This window comes from Piliocolobus tephrosceles, chromosome 1 (genome assembly GCF_002776525.5).
Source record: "Piliocolobus tephrosceles isolate RC106 chromosome 1, ASM277652v3, whole genome shotgun sequence".
Lineage (NCBI taxonomy): Eukaryota > Metazoa > Chordata > Mammalia > Primates > Cercopithecidae > Piliocolobus > Piliocolobus tephrosceles.
The window spans coordinates 10,078,176-10,104,948 of NC_045434.1; the positions used below are offsets into that span (position 1 = coordinate 10,078,176).

Here is a 26,773-nt window from a genome sequence, read left to right on the forward strand (position 1 = left end):
TGGAATTCAAGCTGTGGATAAGAAGCTCTCTAGCAGGGACTCTGACCTTGTGGAGGATCGCTGTTCCCCCCTTTTTTCCTTTTCACTCAAAAAAGTTCAGCTTCTCTCACCCTTCAAACTGCCTGTGAGCCTAAATTTTTGTGGCCATGGGACAGACAAGGACCCCCGTCTTTAGCTGAACTAAGGAAAAGTCCCGCAACATTTTTGGTATGCAATGTGGGGGCGCTAGAAACAGTGAGTGAAATGCATGCCAAGAATTCTTTCCCTTACCTCTCTCTTCTGAGCCTTCTCATCCTCCGGCTTCTGAGGGTAGAGGTCACCATGTCACCACCCCACTATTGCTCCTAGGGTTAGGGGCCTTTTCCTAGCCTTTTCTCCCTTTTTTGGAAGGAACTGGTGTGCAGTGGCTCCCCAACACCCTCCCCTCCCTGCCAGGGCTGGGATACCTGGCCCAAGGCGCCACGAGTGGCTGGCTGGCGTTTTCTGCCACACACTCACAGGATATCCTCCTCCCTGCACCAGGGAGGCCCGCTCTGACCCACAGCAATTAAACTTGTCTCCCTGGTGGAGGAACCACTTGCATAAGAATAACAGGTTCTTCCCCAGCCATTTTTAAACCATTTTTTTTTCTCCTCTTCACACCCAGTCAGCAGTAAACTTAGTCTCTGTAAAGCTTAAGTTGTGAAAAAGGATTTCTGGGGCTAGTCTTGGGCTGTGGCCAATCCTGGCTTGCTTTGCATGTCTGTATGGTGTGTGCTGCAAGCCTCCATCTTGTTTTACATCCTGGGGGCGTGGCCAGTAACTGCTTGGCAAGGTTTGTTGAGCAATCCTGCCTTAGAGGATGATCCTTCTCTGGTTTGATATCTGCATGTTTTCCTAGCCCTGTCTCTTAAAGGGCCTCACCCAGCAACTGAATTTTCTTCTGCCTGTCTGTGTGTATACTGTGTGTGCTGTCTTTAAAAAGATCTCTAATTAATTTGTCCTAAAAAAGACAAGCCCTGGGATCAAGTATTTCTTAAGGGAAGTTAAAAGCTGTGGTGCCTTTCAGTTCACATGACTTTAATCTTTGAGAAATAAAAACAGCCCCCAAAGACTATTGGTAAAATGTAGGTAAGATGCAAGGTTTGCTAAGTGATTTAAGGTTACAAACTGCTGTTTGGGTTTTAAAAACTGTCTCCTCTGCTTCACAGCTGGTAGGGCCTGGGGACATATGGAACTAATCACGTCCTTAATTAAGAAGGCAAACCTTGGCTGCAGTTAGCACGCAATTAAAACAATTTACCAGGTTTTAAATTAATGTTAAAAATTACTAGGAGTTACCATTATAACATGTAATTGAGACTACTGGAAATAGATTTGCATGCAAGGAGTGTACGAACAGTGAAATATGTTTTTCAGTAAAAGGTTATAAGAAGGCATGAAAATGTAAATTTTTGCCTGGGGCTAAAGGATTGTTTTGAGTTAAATTATTAAAAAACTGAAGGTTCAAAGAAGTGATGGAAGAATTGTGAAAATTAACCTTGCTGAAGAGGTCCTCTGTGTGAACATACTGACTAAATTCAAAAAACCGTATTATATGGTTTTTCTGTAAATTGAGTATTGAAATAAAAGCATAACAAGGGTTTAATACAACACTAGCTGCTCTTTGGCAAAATTTTTAAAGGGTTATAGAAGGTTTTTGCTTCTTTACATTTTCTGAGTCATCATTTTTGCAAAATAAATAATTTGTGGTAATCTGGAATTCTATTTTATAATATCAAGTGTTTTAAATCTTGAACATTTAACAGCCTTCCCAAAATCAAACTTCAGCTTCAAAATTGTCTTCCCTGGCACCTGACTTTTTGAGTACTTTGAGAGGGCCCCTGAAGTGTCCAGAAAAGAGAGGTAAACAGGATTCTTTGACATGTTTAGGTACATAGGACTGTCAAAATGATGTTCAGTGTTCTTTGGGTTATATCTTGGTAAATAATGCTATTATATGTTCCAAAATTGTATGAGATTTCTAACATTCCAATGTCTAAGTATATGCTACCAATCATACTTAAGGTTAAGTTATTGCAAACCACAGAGATAACCAAACATTTTTGTCAATTGTGTTTCTGACTGTCACTACCCTGGGCATTTTGCTATTCACAGACAATTGTTGTCTTGCTTTAATCTTTTTCAAACGATGGTTTACAATAAGCTACAGAATTTTGGAGGTGCTCTCAAATACAGGCTTCTGAAAACTTTTGAGATTGTAATATTGGAATAAAGGAAAATTTACAGGACTCAAAGAGCTGGAATGTTCACAAATATCAAGCAAAACAAGAGTTAACTAGATGGACTGAACTCAGGAAGCTGAAGTAAATCCTTTTGACTTTTGCTTGGAATATTGCTGAGCCTTGTTTTGCTTTTCACAGTCAAGGAAACGTATTTTGAACTATTTATGGTCATTAATAAGTAAAGTATACACTCCTGTGATCAAAATTTGTAGCATGTTTATTTCTCTCTGCCTGGTTTCTCTAGAATTTGGAAACTATCTGTGAGTATTCTTATGGCAATATAGTTGTTTGCATCAGTGCAATAAGAATCAATTTTTCTTTTGAAACAGAAAACAATTGGAAAAACTGGTCATTTTACCAAGGCTTTGACTGGAAGGGTATACTTCCCTTTAAGGAGTCAATCTTGACTTGGCAGAGCCAATAAAAACCCCATGAGGAAACTGGCCTCATACTCAGTCCCTGTACAGGTTCCTGACCTGTGGTCAGTAAAGAATATCACTTTCTAACAGGTCCAGGAGCTCCAAGTTTATCTTGGGACCGTAAGAGGAGATGATGACCCAACTCACATATATTTGAGGATAAACCCATGGTTAAGCATGGCTTTAAAAGGTCTTATCTGAGATCCCTCTAGGAACAGCGTTCCATCAAAGCCAATCTAAAAGGCCTCTGTAGAAATAATTATTCCTGCTGCACTTCATGCAAATAATCAGGTCAAGTATAAGGCTAAAATCTATTTTGCAAAAATCTCGGTCCTATCATGGTTTTTTTCTTAACAAAAATGAGGACTGGAGAGAAATTATGTTTCAAAAGTTATCATGCATTTGTCATTAAATTCTAAACTCACTAGTTGTTTTTAAGTTTTTGCCTACATTTTTAGACTAACCCTGCTTGTTCCTGTGAACCAACCGGGAATCCCCAGCTGCAGCTCAGAAAGAACAAGAGGGATGGGTAATGTAGAAATCTGGATCAATATTCTAGTTCTGAGCAATTAATCCTGCAAATCCTGCCAGGTGATGGGAATAAATAGAATACCCATCACTAGGAAGTTTCCTTTTTGGGAGAGTGAGACCAAGGACCCTAACCAAAGCCAAGCACCATGCACCGAAACCCTAGCAAACATAACTATAGCCACCAGTTATCTGGGTGTGTCACAAGACATCCTTTTCTCTCCTTTGTTGCAAGAGGACTCAATTCCACAGTTTTACCTTAGCATTCAGCTTATCATAAGGAGTCCATGCAATTCCAAGCTTTGGGTCAAAGCCCTAAGAAGGAAACCTGGATCTGAGGGATCCAGAGGCAGACAATAATGGAAGTTAAAAGGCACAGCACAAGTGAGTGTAGCTGATTCCTGCCCATTAAGCCAACCCAGGCTTCCTGTTTCATGGATAAAGGCCATGTTAATATCCATGGCATAAAAGAGGTCTAGGGAACTCCAAGGCTACTTACAGTAGGGATGATAGAGGCATAGGTGAAAGTAGATAATTCCTATTCTCTAGGTCCCCCAGCTTCATGGGTGCAAGCTGCTTTGGTACTTATGGTGGCACCTACCAAGGTCTCCAGAACTTGGGGATGCAAGGACAGAAGATGGAAAAAGGACGCTCTTCCATCTCTCCCTCAAGTACCTGGGGGTATTTGTTAGGAAGTGAAGGGAGCCATAGATGCCTGCTTGTCTTTCTAGATGGGTAGCCATTCATTTTCACTCTGTACCCCTTTCAAATGCATCCTGAACCCCTGGGACTCCTTTTAAAAATGCCTTCTCTTTTCCTTTCCCCTTCTCTGTCTTCTCTTCACAGAGAGGTAATTGTGCCCCCGTACCATGGGACACTTGTCTCAGATGCATCCTCCAAACTAGAGTTAACTAGAAAGAGTTTCCCAAACCTTAAACTGGTTGGCTTGAGATTAGGCTCAGGGGAAGGGAACACAGAAGCCCAGTGTGCCTGCAAAAGGGTGAAGTTTTTTTTTTTTTTTACCGGTCAAGCTTTTGGCCTCCTTCTCCCTGTACAAACTGGTAAAAAAAAAGCCTCGGCATTTTTGAGCTCTCCTTACCCCTCCCCTTGTTTCATTTTGATACATGTTTTCCAATAACCTGGTTCGTCTGTTCTTGTCTTCAGGCCATCAAACTGCAACTAGTCATGCAACCAGAGCCTCTGACGATGGCCCCTTCTGCTGGGAACCCTTAAATGGGCTCTGAGGGAGCTCTGACTGATGCCGCCCCAAAACAGCGCCCCCCTGTCATCAGGAAGCAGTTAACATTGGTCTTCATTCTTACCCTATCCTTATTCTAACCGCGGTTAGATGTACTTCTTTAGACAGGGGGAGTAAGACAGCCAGGTGGGAGGGGGTCTCCGGAAAACTATCTCGCCTGCACACTTGGGTGGAGCCTCAGGAAGTTGATGACATTTGCAGCTGGGTGCAGCCTGGCCCCTCCCCTTCCTGTGTGGAACCTGAAATTAGACCGGCTGGGCGGAAGCACTCTAGCAGGGACTCTGGCCTTGCAGAGCGTCCTGTTTCCCCGTTTTTTTCCTTTTCACCCAATAAAACCCTGCTTCACTCATCCTTCAAACCATCTGTGAGCCTAAATGTTTGTGGCTGTGGGACGGACAAAGATACCGTCTTTAGCTGAATTAAGGAAAAGTCCTGCAATGCAAGTATCATGGTACCTTTATAATATTGTTTCTCTCTTTTAAACCCTGTATAAATAGGAAAATATTGTATATAATCTCAAGCAAATTGTTTTCTTTTGAAAAGTATTCATATATGTTAAAGGTGTAGTTCTAGTTCATTCATTTTCTCTGTTTAGACTCTTTCTTTTATAAATATACTACAGCTCATTTATCCATTTTCCTACTGTTGCAACATAGATTGCTTCTAATTCTTCTATAACAATGCTGGTATGAAATTGTTGTGTGTATCTCTGGTAGATATGTGTTATTTCTTTTTTGTAATTCTAGATTATAATTATTTGTCTAAGGTGGACATACCAGGGTAGACTTGCTCAGCCATATATAATGATTTCTGCAGCTACATAACCTGCCAACACTTAGTCTTATCACACATTTTATTTTAAAATCAGTATGTAAAAAATACTAATTTACTTGGCAGTAATTTCAATTTTTCTGATTATTACTGAGGTTTAATATGTTTTCATATGTTTACTGAATATTCTTGTGAATTTTCTTGTGAATTTCAGTTAATGTTTTTGTTGATTTTATTAATTTGTAGTGGTTTTGAAACATATTCTAGAAACCAATATTTTGTCTGTTGTACGTGTTACAAATATATTTATTTTGTATAGCTTCTTCATATTTACTACTTTTACAATTTTAACAGTAAAATTAGTTTCATGTTTTATAGCTATAATTATTACAACTTTTAAATATATATTTCCTTAATTAAAATAAAAATGCATTATCCTTAATTTTCTTCTAAGATTTTTGAATTGTATATGACTTTTTCATTCTTGTGCTGGATTTCTACCTAAAAAATATTTCTCCCTTCTGAGGTTCAGTACCTGTTTTTTGATGTAATGGTATGAAAAAAGGCATACTCACTGCGTTAGCTAGAGCTAAATATTTACTGACTAATAGTGGTCTCTTTCCTGATACATACACACACACACACCCCATCATCCTGGTAACATCCTGAGAGTCTCTTTCTTGTTCATTTCTCCTTCCATACAGGAAAGGGAGGGGTTTGAATCTAGAATGCTGATCTATTTTTAACCAATAGCCCTAACTCCTTCCTCTCCCATACTTTAACGCTGAGTGTTAGGAGAAACATCTTTAGCTTCCTTTAAGTAAACAACTGATGATTTCAAATTTACATTGTTCTATAGTCTCCCAAATTTCATCCAGCTCCTCCCTTTGAAAGAAAACCAGCTTTATCTTCAAGATGAAATCTGAACCCCACCAGAGTCAACAGTACTGTTTTCTGTTTGTAATTTTTTGCCTCAAATTGATTCAGAAATGTAATGGAAGTTCAAACATAGTCTTAAATGTAGAAGGAATGGGGAAAAACATGTCTACGTAATTCTAAATTTCTGGACAAAAAAGGACTTAAAGATAATTAACATGATTTGGAAAATAAAAGCAATGATAAATTTCTAATACCCGATATTGAATGTTTAAGCAGCAATTATCAATACTGTAGAAGTGCTGCACAGATAGACAAAAATAAAATAGAAAAAAAAATCCCAGAAACAAACACAAGTGTATAATCAGATAAGATTTTAGAATAATTAGAAGTAACCTCTTATAAATAATAAAAACAATAGTTATAATGATATTGAAAAAATATTCCCTAGCTAATGGCAGTCAAATTATTTCCAAAGAAATTATAGCATTAAGAAGAGTGAATCACAGGATGGGCATGGTGGCTCATGCCTACAAATCCAGCATTTTGGGAGGCCGAGGCAGATGGGTCACTAGAGTTCAGGAGTTCAAGACCAGGCTGGGCAACCTCGTGAAACCCTGTCTCTACAACAAAATACCAAAATTAGGCAAGCGTGGTGGTGTGCACCTGGAGTCCCAGCTACTAAGAAGGCTGAGGCAAAGGATCACTTGAGCCTGGGAGGCAGAGATTACAGTTAACCGAGGTCCCGCCACTGCACTCCAGGCTGGGCCACAGAGCCAGACCCTGTCTCAAAAAAATAAAAATAAAAATGACTAGTGAATCAAATATATTACTCAAATATAATTATAAATTTGTATAAGCTATTTGAAATGAATAAATGTTAAAGAAGAAATACAAAGGAACAGAGTATAAAATTATTTAAATACATAAAAATTTGTTAGTGCATAGGAAAAAAGAATTAAATAGCAATAGAATAAGTAGAAAAATAATTGGCAAAATCTATTGCAAAGTGAAATATTTTATGTAGCATATATTATGTAAAATTTTTAATACCAATAAAATATAAAATATAGAACATAAATATACCAATACATAAAATTACATATAATACCTACTTTGTATTTCATATGTACCACATATAATACAATATATCATAAGCATTAAATAAATATATCACTTTATGATGTATAAATATGCTATGCACAATTATACAATGGATTATGTAAAAGCATTCAATTTTATTATAAAATACACTGTGATGAAGATACAGAGGCTCCTTGACTTTGATGGAATAATTCTTCCATAATCCCACTGTAAGTTGAAAATATCCTAAATCATATATACACTTTTTTACTTACAGTGTTTTCAACTTGTCATGGGTTTATCCTGACATAACCCCATCATAAGTTGAGGAGCATCTAAATGCATATCACTTTTGCACCTTTGTAAAACTGAAAACTTGTAAGTCAAACCATTGTTAAATCAGGTTTCTCTGTATATAAAAAAAATTATAAAATATTACTTATTAAAATTATAACATTTTAAAATATGTGGTGTTTTTTCAAATTAGTATGAAAATGATGTAACATCTTCAAGGGGCATTTAGGAAAGACCATGAATAAACTAATTGTCCACATTCTCTAGACATAATGGAAAGTAGTGTAATATTAACAATCTAAATCTTTAGATATTTTACGAAGAGAATATATGATTATAAAATGACTATAATAAAATGGTACCACTATACTTTAGTGGTGGTTTAAATTTATACATTCTATAATATTTAATTAAAATCCCTTAATTGCACATGTTTCATATAAGAATGTATCAAATAAAAATCATGAGATGTTCCCAGGGATATTTGATTGAAAATTTTCATTAGAGTGCTATATAAACAGTAAATATTGGAAACCAACTAAAATGATGATAGATGAAAGAAGATCTACACATTGGAAGACAAGGCAATGAAAATTTGATGTCGTTGATATTGATTATGATATAATGATAAGTGGTGTCTTTCTCTTATGTTGAATATGTTTTCATATGTTTACTGAATATTCCTGTTAAAGCAAATCAGTACACACACACACAAGTTTTGGAGACATGTATTACCAGTTTATCCATAGATGTAGAACTGTGATTTTTCTCTTTTTTAACTTTTCAGTGTTAATACATTCTAGGATTTCCAGATTTGCTATATCTGTGTAGTGATTTTACAATAAAAAAAATTTACAAACTCCCAACTTATAAGAGGTAAAAGCTTTTTATGGTTGTGGAAAAAAAGGTTAACGTGGAAGGCCTATGTGATACTGTGAAATATACATTTGGTCTTTATCCAATTTCCTGACATATAGCTCCTAAAACCCTCAGAATCTCTTGAGTGATGTCTTTTTTATGCTGATGAGATAACTGATGGTAGGAGAGGCTAGATAGCGTGAGACGGGGGCTGGTCACCAGAAAGAACAAGGCATGATTGGAGAGTTGGGACATTCATTTCCATCCCCAGCCTTGGTGAGAGAAAGGAACTGAAGGTTAAGCTGATTACCAATAGCCAATGATTTAATCAATCATGCCCATATAATTAAACTTCCATAAAAACCTGATAGGACTGGGTCCAGGGAGCTTCCAAATAGCTGAACTCGTGGAGCTTCCTGGAGGGTGGCAGGCCAAGAGAGGGCATGGCAGCTCTTCCCACACACCTGCCTTCTGCAACTGTGCTATCTGGCCATTCATCTACATGCTTTGTAATATCCTTTACAATCAACCAACACACAAAAGTGTTTCCTGAGTTCTGTGAGCAGCTCTAGCAAATGAATCAAACCCAAGGAGAAAGTGATGGGAACCCTGATTTATAGCCAGTTGGTCAGAAGTTTGTGGTGGCCCAGACTTGCAACTGGGGTCTCAAGTCGGGGACTGTACTGTGAGACTAAGCCTTCATGATATAGAGAGCGTCAGAATTGATCTAAATTAAAAGACATCTGGTGGGTATCCACTGCAGAATTGATTGGTTGGTGTGTGGGAAAACATGCCTCACGCATCTGGTCTGGTATCGTCTGATACCAGATACATGACTGCATGAGAGTAGAGAGTAGAAAAAGCACTTTTAGGGTATTTTTATAGCTCTAACAGCATATAATCTATTTCCTCTCTCCACAGGAGGTACCTGGGAAAGACAGAAAAGGATGATTTGTTCCAAAACTCTTGCAAAAATGCTAATGGCAATATAGTAATGATATGTGGTAGTAATAGAGTCCTTATATATGAAATGCTTTTAGCCAGTTGTACCTGGTCTACATAAGTTAATGAAATGTTAATAGGAAATAATCTTTAACAAAAGGGTTTCCTTTGTGCAAGTAATGCCCTGATGCATGTATTAGCCCCTTACATGTTAATTTTGAAATAAAAAATGTGTTAATAGAAGAAGAAAGGGCACCTGCATTGTTGGTCAAATTTCTCTATTTTTTTTTTCCTGTTGCAATTACCAGTATCTCATGTTATCAGTAAAATTTGTTATTAGTTAGATTATGATTCCTGTGACTCCGATTTGATTTGATAAGTTGTATTGGTATTGTCTAATAGTAAAGTTTTTAAAGCTGGCAAAGATAAGGCATAAACTGGAGTTTTTTATGCAGTAATGATTTGGAAACACAAGATAATGCTTTGCACATAAGTAGAATGAAAATATATTTTTGTTAATTTACTACAGCACTGTTGTTCCCCACATAATTCACTTCAATTTTGTACTGTTTCTCATAGAATCTCTGTCTGTTTTTCTTTCTGTCATACTTAAGTCCATTTTATATAAAATTAGCTTAGCGAGAAGAGAGGGCAATTATCCAGTCCCAAAGCACACTAGAAAGAGACGTTTGCTTTTCTTCATATGGTAGAGATGCATGAAGAAGGCACCTGCTGTTGTCCATCTGGGGTCCATTTACATCTTGGTGAAGAACAATAAGGAAGAGAAGCACTTATAGAATGTGCAACATGCAGTGCAACCCTTCAAACAGTTACACAGAGTTAGGAATGTTAGGGCGTGATTGATTCCTCAGACAGCATAAGATATTTATTCAGAGAGATTTGGCCCGGCTAGTAGTTCTTCTAAGTCCTAGATCAAGAGACAGTAATGAGTTTCAGCCAAAGAATAATCTTTTCTTCTCTAAAAAGCTACCGTTTATCAAGGCAGCTACTGGGTATTTAAAATAATTTTGTTAAAGAAGTAAGTTCCAAATATATATCCTTGGGAAGCTATCCCTATTATTCACATTAATATATGCATACACATTTTAAATAATTTTTATCAGATAATTATATGCACATTGACTCACAGATGCACACACACACAAATTTAATAGAGAAGATAATGTCTGTTTGTAAAATATGAGTGTATAGTTTCTCAGGTGTAAGTTTTACTATTTCCTTTTGTGTGATACAAGATTCCCTTTATCCCTTGGTCCAAGTGTAAAAGGGAGCTGATACAGTCTCCTATTTCTTTTAGCTTCAAATGGCTGTCTAAAATACTTTACTCATTAGACATAGTAATCAATACACACGCAAATCTGTACATGTCTGTACTTGGCATTTTCCTAATGCTACCTCTTCCCATCTTTGTATCTAGGAGACAATTTAACTTTTAATAAGCATTTATTGAACACATATCATGTGTCAGGTACTATGACAGGCATTTGGAATGATTACATTTATTCAGAGATTGTATTTATTCACATTGCATGTATGACTAAAGTTGTTAAATGTTAAGATGTTTTAAGGAAATCAGAGTTTTCGCTACCTCAAGTTTGAGGATATGAAATGCTTCACAAGTGTAACTAAAGGAAAACATTGTAGAGATTCATTTTTTTGCACATGGTTTAAAGTATGTACTCTTAAAAGTTGTAGAATTGACATATTTATTACAAAGTATAGGCTTCATTGTGTTGAAATGCCAAGAAATGATGATTCTAGCAATGAATTGCTTCAAGTAAATTTTACTCCTGGCATTGTTTTACAAAATAGAAGATTAAATTTAAGAAACAGTTTCTTAACACAAAAAATAAATTGTTCATTTACTATTAAATGATAAGGATCAAGCTTTCAATTTGATGTTAAAAGAGCTTCAGTGTAGATGCTCGTTTTTAGAATTATCATTTTCGACTACATATTATTAAACATAGAAATGGGGAGACATTTTGCAATTGGTATAGTAGAGAATAATTGGGAAAAATTATTTTAACACATTATTTGAAACATTTAGCCTCCTTTGAGAACAGTGATGTGAAAATATTTTCTATAGATTCTAATACAAGCAAATTTTAATCTCTTAGTTGGGTATTTTGAGTATTTAACATATTTAATTTACATCTGATTTTTTTATGCCTGTTTGGTAGATTCTGAAATCTTTTCCTCCACCTCTGTGGACCTGAAATTAATCCGAATCCTTTTATCTGGGCACTGAGGGCTATGGTTGAGTGGTTTCATCTCTGTTCCTGGGAGCACAACCAAATTCATCTCCATTGAAATCTTGACTCCTCTGTGACTTGGCTTTGCATCTGGGTTTCCATCTGTCAGACATTTCACTGGGTTGTCTTTATTCTTTCCTGGGAGGCTGTTTAAAAAGAATTATTTAAAAAAAAAGAGTGGACCCAGCCCATGTGCAGCTACTGCAATCATAATATGGTGACCCAAGATTTCAGCAATCCCCATTGTTGGCTGAATAAAACAGGATGCATGAGAAATATTATAACTTAATCAGTGAGTTGATCTGTGTTGAGTATTTCGGAACCTTTTAAAAAGATTTTTTTCCACTAGATAGATGAAGCCTGACTTTCAAGTTTAATGCATTCCTTTAATTTTTGTCTGCCTGAAACTGTCTCATTAAGGCTCCAGTGAGAAATCTCTCCTTTCTTACCTCTTTTAAAACTCTGACAATAAGGTAACACAGGTCTCTAAGATTATCACAATCAATAAATGGATCTTTTATATCACTCAACAGAATTATGTGGCGATATGGTCTTTCTACTATAAATTTTCATATCATTGTTCATTTTTAAAAAATAATAATAAACCAGGAATTATAATATTGCTGATGCTATTATTTATAATATGAAGCCCAAGAGGAACATACTTAATTTAATGTTATGTTTACAACAATGACAAAATGTTACATTTCATTTAATATGCGGTTTCTGGGATGCCAAAATAGGCTGTGAATTGCGCAAAAATAAATCCTTTTGTTGTTTGTGTTGTAAATTTTTGGAAAACTAGGCAGGTCATCACATTTTTTTCTTCTAAATAATAACAGTGGATATTTCTATCTATTTATTGCAAACACAAACATCTATATAATTTTTATCTACCCAGTTATTGCTCTTTATATATATATATAAGCAATTTTATTTGTTAGTTTGAGACTGTTGGGTATCATACATTTGTCTTAATTTCCACATAGGTCAGACAATATACAAGAGAAATTCAAGGGAAATTGAGAAAGGCAAAGGGATTATAGTCTTTTGTGGGTGCATGAGGAATAGGAAGTATTCATATATGCCACACTCTTTTTGGGAGAGTGTAAGTATCATTTCACAATTTTACAACACCTTATAGGTCTCTCTTAAGTTCTCTTTCTGTCTCGCTCTCTCAATCTCTCTCTCTCTCCTCCTTCTTCACTCTCTCTCTGGCTTTGAGTGTGCCTTTTTGTACTGCGTCTTCTTACTATTTTATAGAATTCACAGAAAGAAGAATATGGAAGTTATGGTAAGATGTGGGAGCAAAAACCAACATATTAAAAGATAATTTATCTTAAGAAAGTAGCTGGAGAGGTCTTTTAAACTAATAAACTAAAAATCAGCTTAAGAAGTTTCCCACTTTCTTCAGTAAGCACTGGGATTTAGTGAAGATTTGCATACAGAGAAGTAATCCCGATCCCTCTGGTATTATGGAGACTACCAGAAGGTAGAAGACCCTATTGGAGCAATGGATACAAAGCAGGTAACTATGTAGAGATGTGGCCTCCTTGATCCACCCTAAATCTTGTCCAACTCTTCCCTCCAGGATTCCAAAACCTCCCCACAGATGCCTTAACTAAGGAAGTGGACAGCCTTAGGAGACAAGCATTTGCTGGAAGTGACGTTTCTCTTAAATTACATGAGACTATCTCCTTGGTAAGAAAATGGGCATGATGTGGTAAAGCAGCCCTGCCTTGGGAGACAAGGATACCAAATACCTTCAACATTCCCTAACAGTGTGGCCATGGGAAAGTCTCCTAGAATCTTGAGATTCCAACTCTTTACTTGGTAAAAGTGATCTCTGGGAATTAAAGGAAATCAAAATATTTCTCCCCAACATATTGAGGACTGTTAAAGACACAGAAAATGTAGGGAGATACTCTTGTTTCAGCCTCTACTTGCCTGATGACAGGACACCAATCCTTCCTTACTGGAGACTGCATTTGTTTATTGACCCAGAAAAATCACCAGCAGGCACCAGAGGAATCTGAGAACAGATTTTACTACCTTCCCACATTTTCCTATCTTTTAAAACACTCAAGCTGCTCTCTCCTTTGTCTTGTTGCTATATAGGATTTATGGCTCTTTGTTAAAATACTATTGGAGCAGGCCCAGCGCGGTGGCTCCCGCCTGTAATCCCAGCACGTTGGGAGGCCAAGGAGGGCAGATTACAAGGTCAGGAGTTCGAGACCAGCCTGGTCAATATGGTGAAATCCCGTCTCTACTAAAAATACAAAAATTAGCTGGGCATAGTGGCGGGCACCTGTAGTCCCAGCTACTGGGGAGGCTGAGGCAGGAGAATCGCTTGAACTTGGGAGGCAGAGGTTGCAGTGAGCCGAGATCGTGCTACTGCACTCCAGCTTGGGAAACAGAGCAAGACTTCGTCTCAAAAAAAAAAAAGAGTTCAGTGTTGTCTTTACTTCAATATTTTCTCCAAGAATTATATAGTTTTAGCTCTTACATTTAGCTTTTTGATCAATTTTGAGTTAATGTTTGTATATGTTATGAGACAGGGGTCCAGTTTCATTACTTGCGTATGGTTATCTGGTTGTTCCAGCATCATTTGTTGAGAAAAAAAAAAAAAATACTATTTGCGCAAAGCCCTTAAGCCACTGACTTGAAAGAGAAATAATTTTTGAACTGAGGTCTCTCTTTCCTGCATAATGGGTACAACATAGGTTAATAAATGTCACTTGTTTTTTTTTGTTTGTTTTGTTTTGTTTTTGTTTTTGAGACGGAGTTTCACTCTTGTTGCCCAGGCCGGAGTGCAATGGCTCGATCTCGGCTCACAGCAACCTCCACCTCCTGGGTTCAAGTGATTCTCCTGCCTCAGCCTCCCCAGTAGCTGGGATTACAGGCATAGGCCACCATGCCTGGCTAATTTTGTATTTTTAGTAGAGACGGGGTTTCTCCATGTTGGTCAGGCTGGTCTCGAACACCCGACCTCAGGTGATCCGCTCACCTTGGCCTCCCAAAGTGCTGGGATTCCAGGCGGGAGCCACCACGCCCAGCCGCTTGTTTTTTTTTTTTCTTAAACTGACTTTTGTTTTCAGCAGCGTGTCTCAACTAAGAACCCAAAAAGGGAAAGAAAAAAAATTATGCGTTCTCCCCTACAGAATCTTCTTGCCATAACTGTGAGATGACATGATTCAGAATTATCTCCTTGGCTTCTCATAGAGAGTTGTCACCTTGCTTTGTGGAGAAAATGACCAGTTACGGATAGCAAGTACATCTGAAGCTGCTTCCATTACTTGGGGATCTATCTAACAGTATGAAGCTCAGGAGAAGTGTTGCCCTTCCTCCCTGGGAGGACCTGCTTTCTCCAAACAGCCAATGTTCTGAGCTGCCTTTGTAAAGATGTGATTTCAGGAGCTCGTTGCAGACCTCCTATGCAACTGGCCCATGAGTTCTTTGTGTCTTTAAGAACCTATCAAAGAACTCAGCAGTATGACAGCAGATCAATACATACAGGGTTTCCTTTCAGTCTTATAGAAACTCATTACTCTCCAGTCTCTTTTTCCACATATGGTAGAGAGAATCAGACTTGCGGATATCCAGTTCACTATCAGTACCTTTAAGAAATGTGAACAAGTGGTCCATCTGAATAATTATACAAAATGTCAAGGCTTTTAAAAGTGCTTAATTTTAAAGATCCTTTGCAGTTCTTCAGACCTAGATTCTCAGTTCAGTCAACAGAGAGACAAGGAAAAAATGAGGAACACTTTTCTCAGGCATAAATATTCACTGGTTTTTGAAATATTATTGATTCCTTGGATAAGAAAATAGGTCAACTTTATACCTTTTTGTCTCCAAATTGATTTCCTGCCATGAACAGTGGCTTGTGCCTATAATCCCAGCCACTTGGGAGGCTGAGGTGGGAGGATCGCTTGAACCCAGAAAGTCAAAGCTGCAGTGAGCTGTGATTGTGCCACTGTATCCCAACCTCAGTGACAGAGTGACACACCATCTCTTAAAAAGAAAATTGATCTCCATGAATATGCCGGTAAACCAGGAGATATAGAACTACTTGCCTCCAATTAGAACTGAAACCCTCCTATAACCCCTGCTGGGTGCTCGCTTCTTATTCAGGAGGAGGACACATTTTCACCATCTGTGGGGTGATCGGACAGCATTCATGAACGCACTTTAAAGGAACACTGTCGGCTGTGTAAAAAATCTCCCCAACTAAATGATAAGGCCTTTTGTGAAATCCACATTACTGTGGGTTTTGAGCTCTGAGCTATCATATTCATACAACAGAACTCTAGTACTTTACACAGTATTAATCCTTTGTATTTTGTAACTTAGAAATCTGCTTTGAGAGATCAATTCAGTAGTTTTGCTTTTAACTTTTCCAATAAATATTATATGAAATGCTTTCAGGCAGGCAGCCCTTGCTTATCCTCTGATGTGTGATACATTTTCTGGGTTTTTCCTTGCAAAATCAGATCCCCTTCTTTCAGTTAGGTACAAAGTGTTAGAATAGTAAATGGTGATGTTTGTCAATACCACCCTGTACTCTAGAAATAAAGAGAGCTAAGAGTTACAGAAGACATGTTATCAAGCTTCTAGCAACTTCAAAAGCATGGAAAAGTTAGCACATGAAAGATTCTGATTTGTTTTAAAAAGTGACACAGAGCACATTTTTGAAGTTAGCGATAAACTGGTCATTTGAAATGAGAAAAGTATAGAATGTAGATCTGCTTTGAAACTGCAGTAAGGATCATAGAACAATGCCCCATTCTGATGAATCAGTAGAAACTAGAAAACAGAAAAGCATGTCATGTACTCTCTGTAAAGTTTGCTTGCTGGCACTATTCCTGCTTCAGCATTGAAAAAGTACACCCATTAACCAACTGAATACAAAAACAGTGCCTTCCACAGTTAAATTATGCTGCTTTAGGCATACTAAATTAGCTCTCTCCTGAAGTCTATCTACAGCTTCAGAAAATGATCCCTGGAAATAAAGAGTATTGTGTGGATTTGAAACGAAACAGAAAGGAAATGAAAGTGAAACTTGGGAAAGAAAAAGCTTGGGTTATGTTCATACAGCAGCATGTCATCCAGACAATATACAGAATGGCCATTCTACAGTGTGCACTATACTGAGTAACGAGAGGGCTAAAGATAGTGCCATGAATTGAAAGCCTTTGCAATATAAGCGGAAATATAAAACACAGAAACAAGTACAAAATGAGAAAAACATATCCAAAGTTGGCATTCCAGTGCCAATAATGCCTAGGTAAAAGACACAAAAGAGTAGGGAGAGGATAATTAGAAAAATACGACATTGCAATAAGAAAACAAAAACCATTGCTACAGAAAAGAGAATTCAATTCAATTTAATTTATACATATAGGTACACTAAATGGAAGACACTGAACGAGGTACTAGGGTTGCCGCAATAAACTCTATTCCTACAGTAACAGATATAAAGAAAACAGTGGGAACTTGTCATCATTTTGGTTCCACAAACATTTTTGCTTTGACGATGAATCAACAGTGGGTGGTAAGGAGAAATAAGATAAGATAGGAAGCTCAATCTAGAACATATACTTGACATTTTAAATGCACACATGTGACTGTAGAGGAGAAGACGAAATTGATTGGCCTGGAAATACATTGAAAAGTTGTGTCATTAGAAGGACACTGAGCCAGGAGGGGCAGAGTGGAGTCTGCAGTCAGGGCTCTGTCAGTATTCAATGATCACTCTGTCTGTCACATTGACCATATGGCAAGTCAAATCAGGCTTTCAGGAAGCCAGGGCAACATGTCTGTAATGGTATGTTGTATTCCAGTATTTCACACCTAATGCACTTCTCTTCATAAAACAGGGTGGCCACCCTTGATTCTGTGGAAGGAAAAAATGAAAGAACAATGATAAGAGTCCAAAATTATAAGAAAAGTATTTCTTCTCGGTGCTACCCCTACAATGCTCTTGGTTTCTCATTATACAATGAAGTTACACAGTTTAGTAATGGGAAAACAGATAGTAAATGCACATTTCACAACACAGCAAGGCAATGCTTTTCACAGATGGCTGAGCACTGCAGGAATGTGGAAGGGATCCAGATCTACTTCACTTCCGTACCTCAGCCCTTCACCTCCAGATATGTGGGGTGACAGAATCAAGACGTAACGCTATTTGTAAATTAAATGTTGGCGCATCACAACACCACGGTCAAGCTCTCAGCATCAAAAAATCAGCTTTGAAAGAGATAAGGCAAATTCACACACAGTGGCCCTGGTATCTGGCCTGTGCTGATGTGTTTAGGAAACAACTTTTTGGCTCCCTGAAGTATTTTAACACATGCATATACTTAAATAAATTATAATAAGGCAAATGTCATCATGCCAAAGCATCACAAGGCTAAGACAGTAGGTTACTTTACTTAGTGAATAGAGTCTAAGTGGCATTTGGTGCAAAGTGGATCCAGAATAATGATAAAGGACAGTTCTCAAGTCAAAAGTTATTTGTTTGTGCCTGTCTACACTTTATGTAACTCGTTAATGAAAGAACCAGAGGGTAGATTAAAGGGAATATTCAACAGCATTTGAAAAAATTGAGATTTATGTAGTAATTTGTATAAGGGATGTGTAAACAAAATTGCTAAATTAGTTAGAAGACTGGTTGACTTTTTACAAGTTGTGAAATCAGTGTTTTATAAATTTCTGCAGATTAAATTCTAACCTTGACTATGGACTGTTGGCCTAATTAACTGTCACAACAAATATCAGATGACACACAAGCAGACTTATCGGAACATGCAGGAACTTTATAAAAAACATACATTGTTATTGTCATTTTATCTTTTACCAAATCTGAAATACATTTTTGTGTCACAAGGAAAACCCCCCGATTGTATTCATTTCCTTTTTTCCACCATTTGTTTCTTTTTTTTTTTTTTTTTTTTTTTTTTGAGACGGAGTCTCGCTCTGTCGCCCAGGCTGGAGTGCAGTGGCCAGATCTCAGCTCACTGCAAGCTCCCCCTCCCGGGTTTACGCCATTCTCCTGCCTCAACCTCCCGAGTAGCTGGGACTACAGGCACCCACCACCTCGCCCGGCTAGTTTTTTGTATTTTTAATAGAGACGGGGTTTCACCGTGTTAGCCAGGATGGTCTCGATCTCCTGACCTCGTGATCCGCCCGTCTCGGCCTCCCAAAGTGCTGGGATTACAGGCTTGAGCCACCGCGCCCGGCCCACCATTTGTTTCTTGATAGCGCAGGCGCAGCCTCAGGCTCAGTTAAATGCACCCACTAGGTTCCAAAATCAATGACAACCTTTGAGGAAATCTACTCACCCCCTTTATGTTACTCATATGAAAACTTACAGCTCACATGGAAACAGAAAGAAAGTTTTCATGAAAGTTTCTTTCATAAAGGAAGTTTATGAAAGAAAGGCTTAACATCTTACCCAGCCATATACCCTTTCAGAAGCAGGAACAGAACTGGACACCAGGGATTCTGACTTTGTTTCAGGACTCTTCCTAATGCAACATCCATGTCTTTATAAAAGGTTTAAACTGTTGTATGCATTTCAGGAGCTTTATGCATTTTGTATAGTATTACCTGTGGGGGCAGGGTAAGAAGTTTTACAATGGAGTTGTCACTACATGATTCTCACATTTGCATTATTTCTGCGCTTTTTAGTTTCCATCTTAACTAAGTTTTAAATGCGAGAATGTAAGGGTTAAGCAGGTAAAGCTCTCATTCTCATTTCTACTATGTGTGGCAGGTAATTAAACTGTGGACAATGGTTCCACAGACAAAGGTGCCCTCGATGATTTACTATTCAGGGTCCTAATAATTTGGCATTCCAAGCACAATACAGCTAAAACAAAGACTGAAACACTGGGGGCCATAAAACTGCTAGTATAATTAGGGATATCTAATTTGGGGGAAGAAAATCCAGACCCAATGGCTCTAACAGTGAGTCGTCTGTTAGCATTCCCAAGCTCTGAACTGCAGCTTTTGAGGAAGGAAAACAAATATCCTCATTTTGCATGTTAAGTTCCAAATCTAATGTGTTTCTGCTTCTGCATTTTAACATCTATAATATGCTCTGTGAAAAATATTCAATGGATTATTTTCCCAAGTTTTATCATATGACACGGCTTCAACATCTTATATTAAATCAGTTCTAAACAAATGATTTTCCTCATACAAAATAAAAGTTGACACATATTAAACAAATGGTAATGAGGGTTTCAGGCCATAAATATCAAAGCATTTTTCAAACTTAAAAACAAAATTTGACATTATGGAATGTCTATATTCTTTTCATGTTTTGTTTTGTTTTGTTTTGTCTGGGGGGAGGAAAAAAATGGCATAATACTTAAAGTAAACTCATCTTTATTTTATCTATTGAATGAACCATTGAATATAAATGGTTACTAAAGTCTGCTTTTTTAATAGTAATGTAATAGAAGGAAAATGAATAATTCTAGAATCTTGAAACTGGAGAAAATAATTGGAAGAAGCCAAGAAGTAACTATAAATGAAATCCTAAATCTCACTCACATCCTCTAGATTGTTAGCAATCATTTATGCATAAAAATTCAATTTCCCTTTGCCATTTCCTTTTTATCAGCTAATAAGAAACGTATGCGCTGGATGGATGTAATTAACTTTCCTATAGACAATACGATGTAGAAGTCTATCTAATTATTTGGGTCTAGATTACTTTAAATAACCAACCTGACTCTAAGTAAGCATAAACACAAAGCTCTGTCTACTACAACTAATAATACCTGTTGAAAATAAGGTATGGACAGCATCATCATTATAATAAAAATTATCCCTGTAAAATAAAATATTTTTAAAATAGCTCCCTATAACTTCGGCAGTTTTTAACTATTTAGAATTTCTGCTATTCACAGGGATACAGGATGTTGTTCATGGGTAAAACAGTCGGACACTGCTCGAAGCGATCGGATGTAATTAGATCTTTGTGTGTCTGGTCTTATAGACTAGTGAGAAATGTAACATCTGGTATTCATCAGTTATAACAACTGCTTCCATTCCAGTATTTTTATTTAAAACAACAACACATTGTACCTGGCCTTGAGTCCAAAGCACGGACACCTTTATTTTGGAATGCAAATCTGTGGAATCTAAAAGAATCCAACTCATAAAGTCAGAGAACAGAATGGTGGTTACCTGAGGCTGAGGGTGGGGAAAATAGAGAAGTGTTACTCAAAGCACACACAGTTTCAGAAAGGATGAATAAATGGTAAGGAGGTGAGGTGGAAGGTATGTTAATTAGCTTGGGCCAGTTCTTCCACATTATCTGCATGTATCAAAGCATCACTTGGTATCCCATAAATACATAGAATTATAATTTGTCCATATTTAATAAGATAAAATTTAGAAAAACGAAGGAATAAGAAACACAACGCTGTACCAGACAAACAGGAAAGGAACGGATCTTCTCTTTTTTGGCATTAATCAGAATGATGCCTCATTTCCTGTTAATAGCCTAACAAAATCCCAAGGATGCAAGTCTTCTTGGACTATATACTTTTACTGGGGTTCTGCAATCTCATGGTAATGCTGTCATTCACTCAGTAATGCCACAGATATTTATGGAGCACACACCATAAGCCAACACTGAATGAGAAAGGGAAAGTTCCAGTTCTTTCTGGGTTGGCATTCTAGTGTGAGAGATAGGCAGTAAATAAGGAAATATAACTGAAGGAAGTGGTGAGTGCTAAGCAGAAAAATGAAGCAGGTAAACTGATATGAAGCTACCCACCCAAATGGAGGAAATGTTATTTTACATGGTGTCCTCATGAAAGACCACTCTGAGGAAACAATATATAAACAGAGACTGAATTAAATAAAAGAATAAACTAGATATTGATCTGGGGGAAGAAAGTTCAGGCAGTGAGAGCAGCCAGCGCAAAAGCAAGGAAGTGTTAGAGGAACCAGCAGGTAGCCCACAAGGCTGGGCAAGAGCTCACATGTGGCATAAGATGTCTGGAATTGAGGAAAGGACGATTTCATGTAGAATTTATTTATTTATTTATTTTATTTTTATTTTTTAGAACTTATAAGCTATGTGCAGAGTTTGGATTTTTTTTTCCCCAAATATGCTGGCAAGACTTTGGAGAGTTTTGAAAAAGCAAATGATGTAATTTGGTTTAAATTTTTGAAAGATCACTCTGCTGCTGCGTATGACAAGGAATATAGAAGAGAACAGAAGAATGGATGCAAATGCAAATGTTATTAGGTAAGAATAATGGTAGATTAATTAAAATGTTGGCAATGAAGTTAATGAGATCTAGTTGAATGCTGAATATATTTGAAAGGTAGAGTTCCTGAGATTTGCTGATAAATTTAATGTCAGGTGGTAAGTGGGGAAGCTGAAATAACAGTAGACCTGTTTTTTTGTTGTTGTTGTTGTTTTGTTTGTTTGTTTTTGTGGGAGGGGCATGTTGATTAACTGGGTAGCTGCTGGTGCCATTTAATGAGATAGGGCTGGCCATGGCAATCTTGACGAAGGGGTAAACGAACTTCTGATGGTGATGGATTAGCTGTGGGTATCTTAATAAGTGTATCAGTTGAGATTCTGAGTAGGTGATATTCTGAACTGTCCAGCAGAATTTGGTACAATGACAGAAATGAGCAATAGAGTATTCATTAGGCACATGGGGTAATTAAATGCACTTTATTCACCTATTTATTTTTATTTTTTATTTTTTGTAGAGATGGGGTCTCACTATGTTGAGGTCACTATGATGGGGTCTCACTATGTTGAAGCTTGTCTCAAACTTGTGGCCTGAAGCAAGCCTCTTGCCTCAGTCCCCCAAAGTGTTGGGATTACGGGCATGAGCTACTGTGCCCAGCCTTAAATGCACTTTAAATGTGGTTCATGTGTGATTCAGGAACTTCACTTTAAATATGTTTAATTTTAATTATTTCAAATCAAATTAGATACATGTGGTTAGTGGCTACCACATCGGACAACTACATTTTAGAGGAATGGAGAGGCGAGGGACTCAGAAAGGTAGGAGGAAAGTTGGGTGTAAGGTGACACATTTGGAGACATTTTTTTTCCAAAGGGAAAAGAGAAATTTGGAAGAAACTAGAGGTATATGGGGACCACGTGTGAAAACAAAATTATTGGTAGACATTGCACTATTTTATTATTTAACAGAAATGATCCACCAGCAAAGGGAAAAAAAAAAAACTAACTCTGATTATGCTGATGGTGAACAAATGAACTAGTTCTTTTCTCTTCTTACTTGTTCTGATTTTCTTAGTGAAATAATCTCTCTAGGCCAGGCACAGTGGCTCATGCCTGTAATCCTAAAATTTTGGGAGGCCAAGGATGGAGGATTGATTGAGGCCAGAAGTTGGAGACCAGCCTGCGCAACAAAGTGAGACCCTGTCACTACAAACAAAAAAAAAGAAAAATCTCTTGAGGGATGAAAGATGGAGCTTTGATCTCCAATAAATTTTTTACACTTCTAACTCTACCTCAGCCTCAATTTCCAAAGAACCCAACACTCCAGGGTTGGTACCTGGAGAGTCCAAGAAAGCAAGTGGTAAGTTGGATGGGGTTTGGGCGGGAATCATTTGCTGTGTGTCTAGTAAAGAAGGTCCTATCCTGTGGTAGTAGGCTGTGCCTTACCAGACCCACACCTTCAAGTCTTTGAAACTGATGTTCTCATTGTAAAAATACCTTTGATGATGCACAGTAGTCCCCCATATCTCTCATCTGCAATTTGACTTTCCATGGTTTCAGTTACCCATGGTCAAGTATAGTCTGAAAATATTAAATGGAAAATTCCATAAATAAACCATTCCTAAGTTTTAAATTCCACTCTTTTCTGACTTGCATGACGAAATCTCTCACTGTCCTGCTTTGTCCTTCCCAGGATGCGAATTACCTCTGTCCAGTGGATCCACTCTCTAGATGCTACCCTCCTCTTAGTTACTTAGCAGCTCTCTTGGTTCTCAGATTGAAAGAAAACAGTATACGCCAGGGCTGGTCCTATCCAAGGTTTCAGGCACCACTTGGGGCCTTGGAACATATTTCCCACGGGGAAGGGGAGATCACTGTAAATTGTTTTATCTTACTATTAGGTGACCTAAGCATAATGTTACAGATGACCACCCTTTCCTTAAAATATTATTGATTTTTGTCTTAATGTCACCTCCTTTTCTTGTTCTTTCTGATACTCCCTTGTTCTCCACTCCATCCAAATTTTGCATGATGTTACTCTTCAAGGACTGATCCTCGGCCCTTGTTTTAGTGAGTCCTCTAACTTCATGATTGTATCATGTCGTTTTCCACCAAGTAGCAAGATCCATGTTTTTTAAAATGTGAATAAGACCATAAAATTGTCCCAATTAAGGCCTCACTTCAAAAAGTAAATTGAAATATTTTTCCAGCCTAGAAGGTCCAGCTTGACAGCACACCCGACTAGCCTAATAATCCCTCAGAGTGCGCCTCTCTTCCTCACCCACTTTGGGTTTCTTTCTGTTGTTTGAGTTTGCCATGCTTTTGTATAGTTCAGGGTCTTTGTCCATGATATTTACATTGCCTATAATTTCCTTCTCCCCAAATTACATATCAACCTGTTCTTTGGCTATCAATTTATTAGTCCCTTAAATGTTACTTGTTAAGATGAATATTAACTTTTTAATATGAAAATTGTAATATGAAAATGGTAATATGGAACATTTTATTTCCTCTACAGCCTTTATTATATTTTGTAATTATTTCATTTGCTTGACTATAAGTTATTTCTGTCTCCAAACAAAAACAACAATGCAAACCTCATGAAAACAAACATTTGTTTCCTATTAAATCCCTTACCTACCACAAAAAATTATTTTAATATAAATTACTGAAGTGCGTGAATACATAAATTAATAACCAATTTTCTCCTTGGCCCATGATGTTTAAAGTGGGGTTATCAATACTTACCTAATTTTTTTGTTAAGAAGCTTAGAGGAGATATATGCAAAGGACTTGTCACAGTGTCTGCTGTGTAGTGGTGTCCAAAATATGGCAGATACATTTTTTAAAATTAGAATTGCCAGATTTCCATTTGGCTCTCCCTCTCTCTTGCAAGAAAGAGGGCTGTTCTCCTTTTTTTCTTTTGCCTGTGAAACCTCCACTTCTAAACTCAAAAATAAATTATCATTGTCGTCAATTTTGCAGATAAGTGCAATTTATGGCAAATGCAATTAGCAATTGAAAAGAATAAAAAATTATAAATGGCCGGGCATGGTGGCTCACGCTTGTAATCCCAGCACGTTGGGAGGCTGAGGTGGGCAGATCACGAGGCCAGGAATTCAAGAACAGCCTGGACAATATGGTGAAACCCCGTCTCTACTAAAAGTACAAAAATTAGCTAGGCATGGTGGTGCACGCCTATAATCCCAGCTACTAGGGAGGCTGAGGCAGAAGAATTGCTTGAACCTGGGAGGGGGAGGTTTCAGTGAGCCAAGATCACACCACTGCACTTCAGCCTGGGCGACAGAGCAAGACTCTATCTCAAAAAATAATAATAATAATAATGATAATAATAAACTACATTAAATAAACTCTAGTACTTATTTATTTATTAGATTCATTCAGGCCAGAGTCAAAGGGAAGGTTATTTATTGTCCCCAAATGATCAGCAATGAAACTTTAAAGGAAATTCTAAGTAAAGTCAAGCCTAACCTTGTCATTGGGAAAAACCAGAGCAGAGACTGTAGACAAACTTTAACAGTTTTTCTTTAGTCTGTGTATCTATAGACACAGCTGCTTAAGGAAACCAGGTGACCCGAATGCCACAAACTGCCTAACTCTCCTGACCCCATGCCAAATATCAGACGTCCAAACCTACTAAATATTGGTGCACACCAGAGCAGGTGACCTTGTTATTGTTGGATCATTAACATATTATTGTAATACCAAAAAGCTCTTCCCCAAGAGAAGATTGCTGCCATTTTGTGTACATATGATGTATGAAGAAGCATGTCATTAACTGTAACTGAATGTCTGGAACTTCACCCTGTACATGCTTACATTCCTACCCAAACCTGCATCCAACTCTTCAAAACTCCCATACTTCCCACTGCCCGGATAGAAGGTGCCTTTGGAACACAAGCTCCTCTTCGTTCCTTGGCCACTGAATAAAATCTGATGGCCTTTCCAACTGAATGTTCTTTGTGGTCAGTACAAAGTAGGAAAGGACCAGAGTTTACTGATGAAAACTTTTCTCCTTTAAGTTTTTAAAAATACTGGTTTGCAAAAGTGAGGACATGAATTCTTCAGGACTTCTCTCTCTTTTAATTTTTTTCTCTGATCCCTGTTAGAATTGGCATGTGCCCATCATCACATGAATAATCTCTCTGAATAAGAAGGCACCTCAATCTGCCTTCTTAATCAGAGGATTATGGCTGATAGTACTGGGTAGCAAGAGCAGGTAAAAGTGACACCCTTGGAGAAGGGTCTTAGAAGCTACTCAATGAAAATCAAGACAGATTTGCATTTTGTAAAAGCCTAACATATGGGGTCTTGGTTTATGTTTTTTTCCTCCCCCACTCTTTATTTGTAAGAGGAAGCATGCCTAATATTCAATAGTGATTCTTCTAGATGTACAGTTGACCCTTAAACAACATGGATTTGAACTGTGCAGGTTCACTTATATGGGGATTTTTTTCAATAAAACTTCTAAATGTGCCCATGTCTCCTCCCTCCCCTTCCACTTCCACTTTGGCCACCCCTGAGATAGCAAAACCAACTCCTCCTCTTCCTCCTCCTCTTTAGCCTACTTAATGTGAAGACAGCAAGGATGAAGATGTATATGAAGACACACTTCCATTTAATGAATTGTAAATATATTTTCTCTTCCTTATCATTTTCTTAATAATATTTTATTTTTCTCTAGCTCACTTTCTTATAATAACATAACACATAAAACATGCAAACTATGTGTTAATTGATTGTTTATGTTATTAGTAAGGCTTCTGGTCAACAGTAGGCTATTAGTAGTTAAGTTTTGGGGGAGTCAAAAAGTATACATGAATTTTCTACTGCATGGGAGTTGGAGCACCTAACCTTCACATTGTTCAACAGTCAACTGTATGTCCGTATAGTAACATATCGATATACATCTATACAGTAACATATCTACTAGTGCCACGGCTGTTCTG

The 26,773-nt window shown here is 37.5% G+C and overlaps 1 long non-coding RNA gene across 1 annotated transcript; it reads left to right on the forward strand.

Annotated features, from left to right (window-relative positions):
* Positions 1–22,956, forward strand: LOC111545322. The gene is made up of 5 exons (XR_002732396.2): positions 1–234; positions 4,376–4,920; positions 13,161–13,270; positions 21,661–21,845; positions 22,896–22,956. It is a non-coding gene; the product is annotated as an uncharacterized LOC111545322 (long non-coding RNA).
* Positions 22,957–26,773: the final 3,817 nt, after the last annotated feature.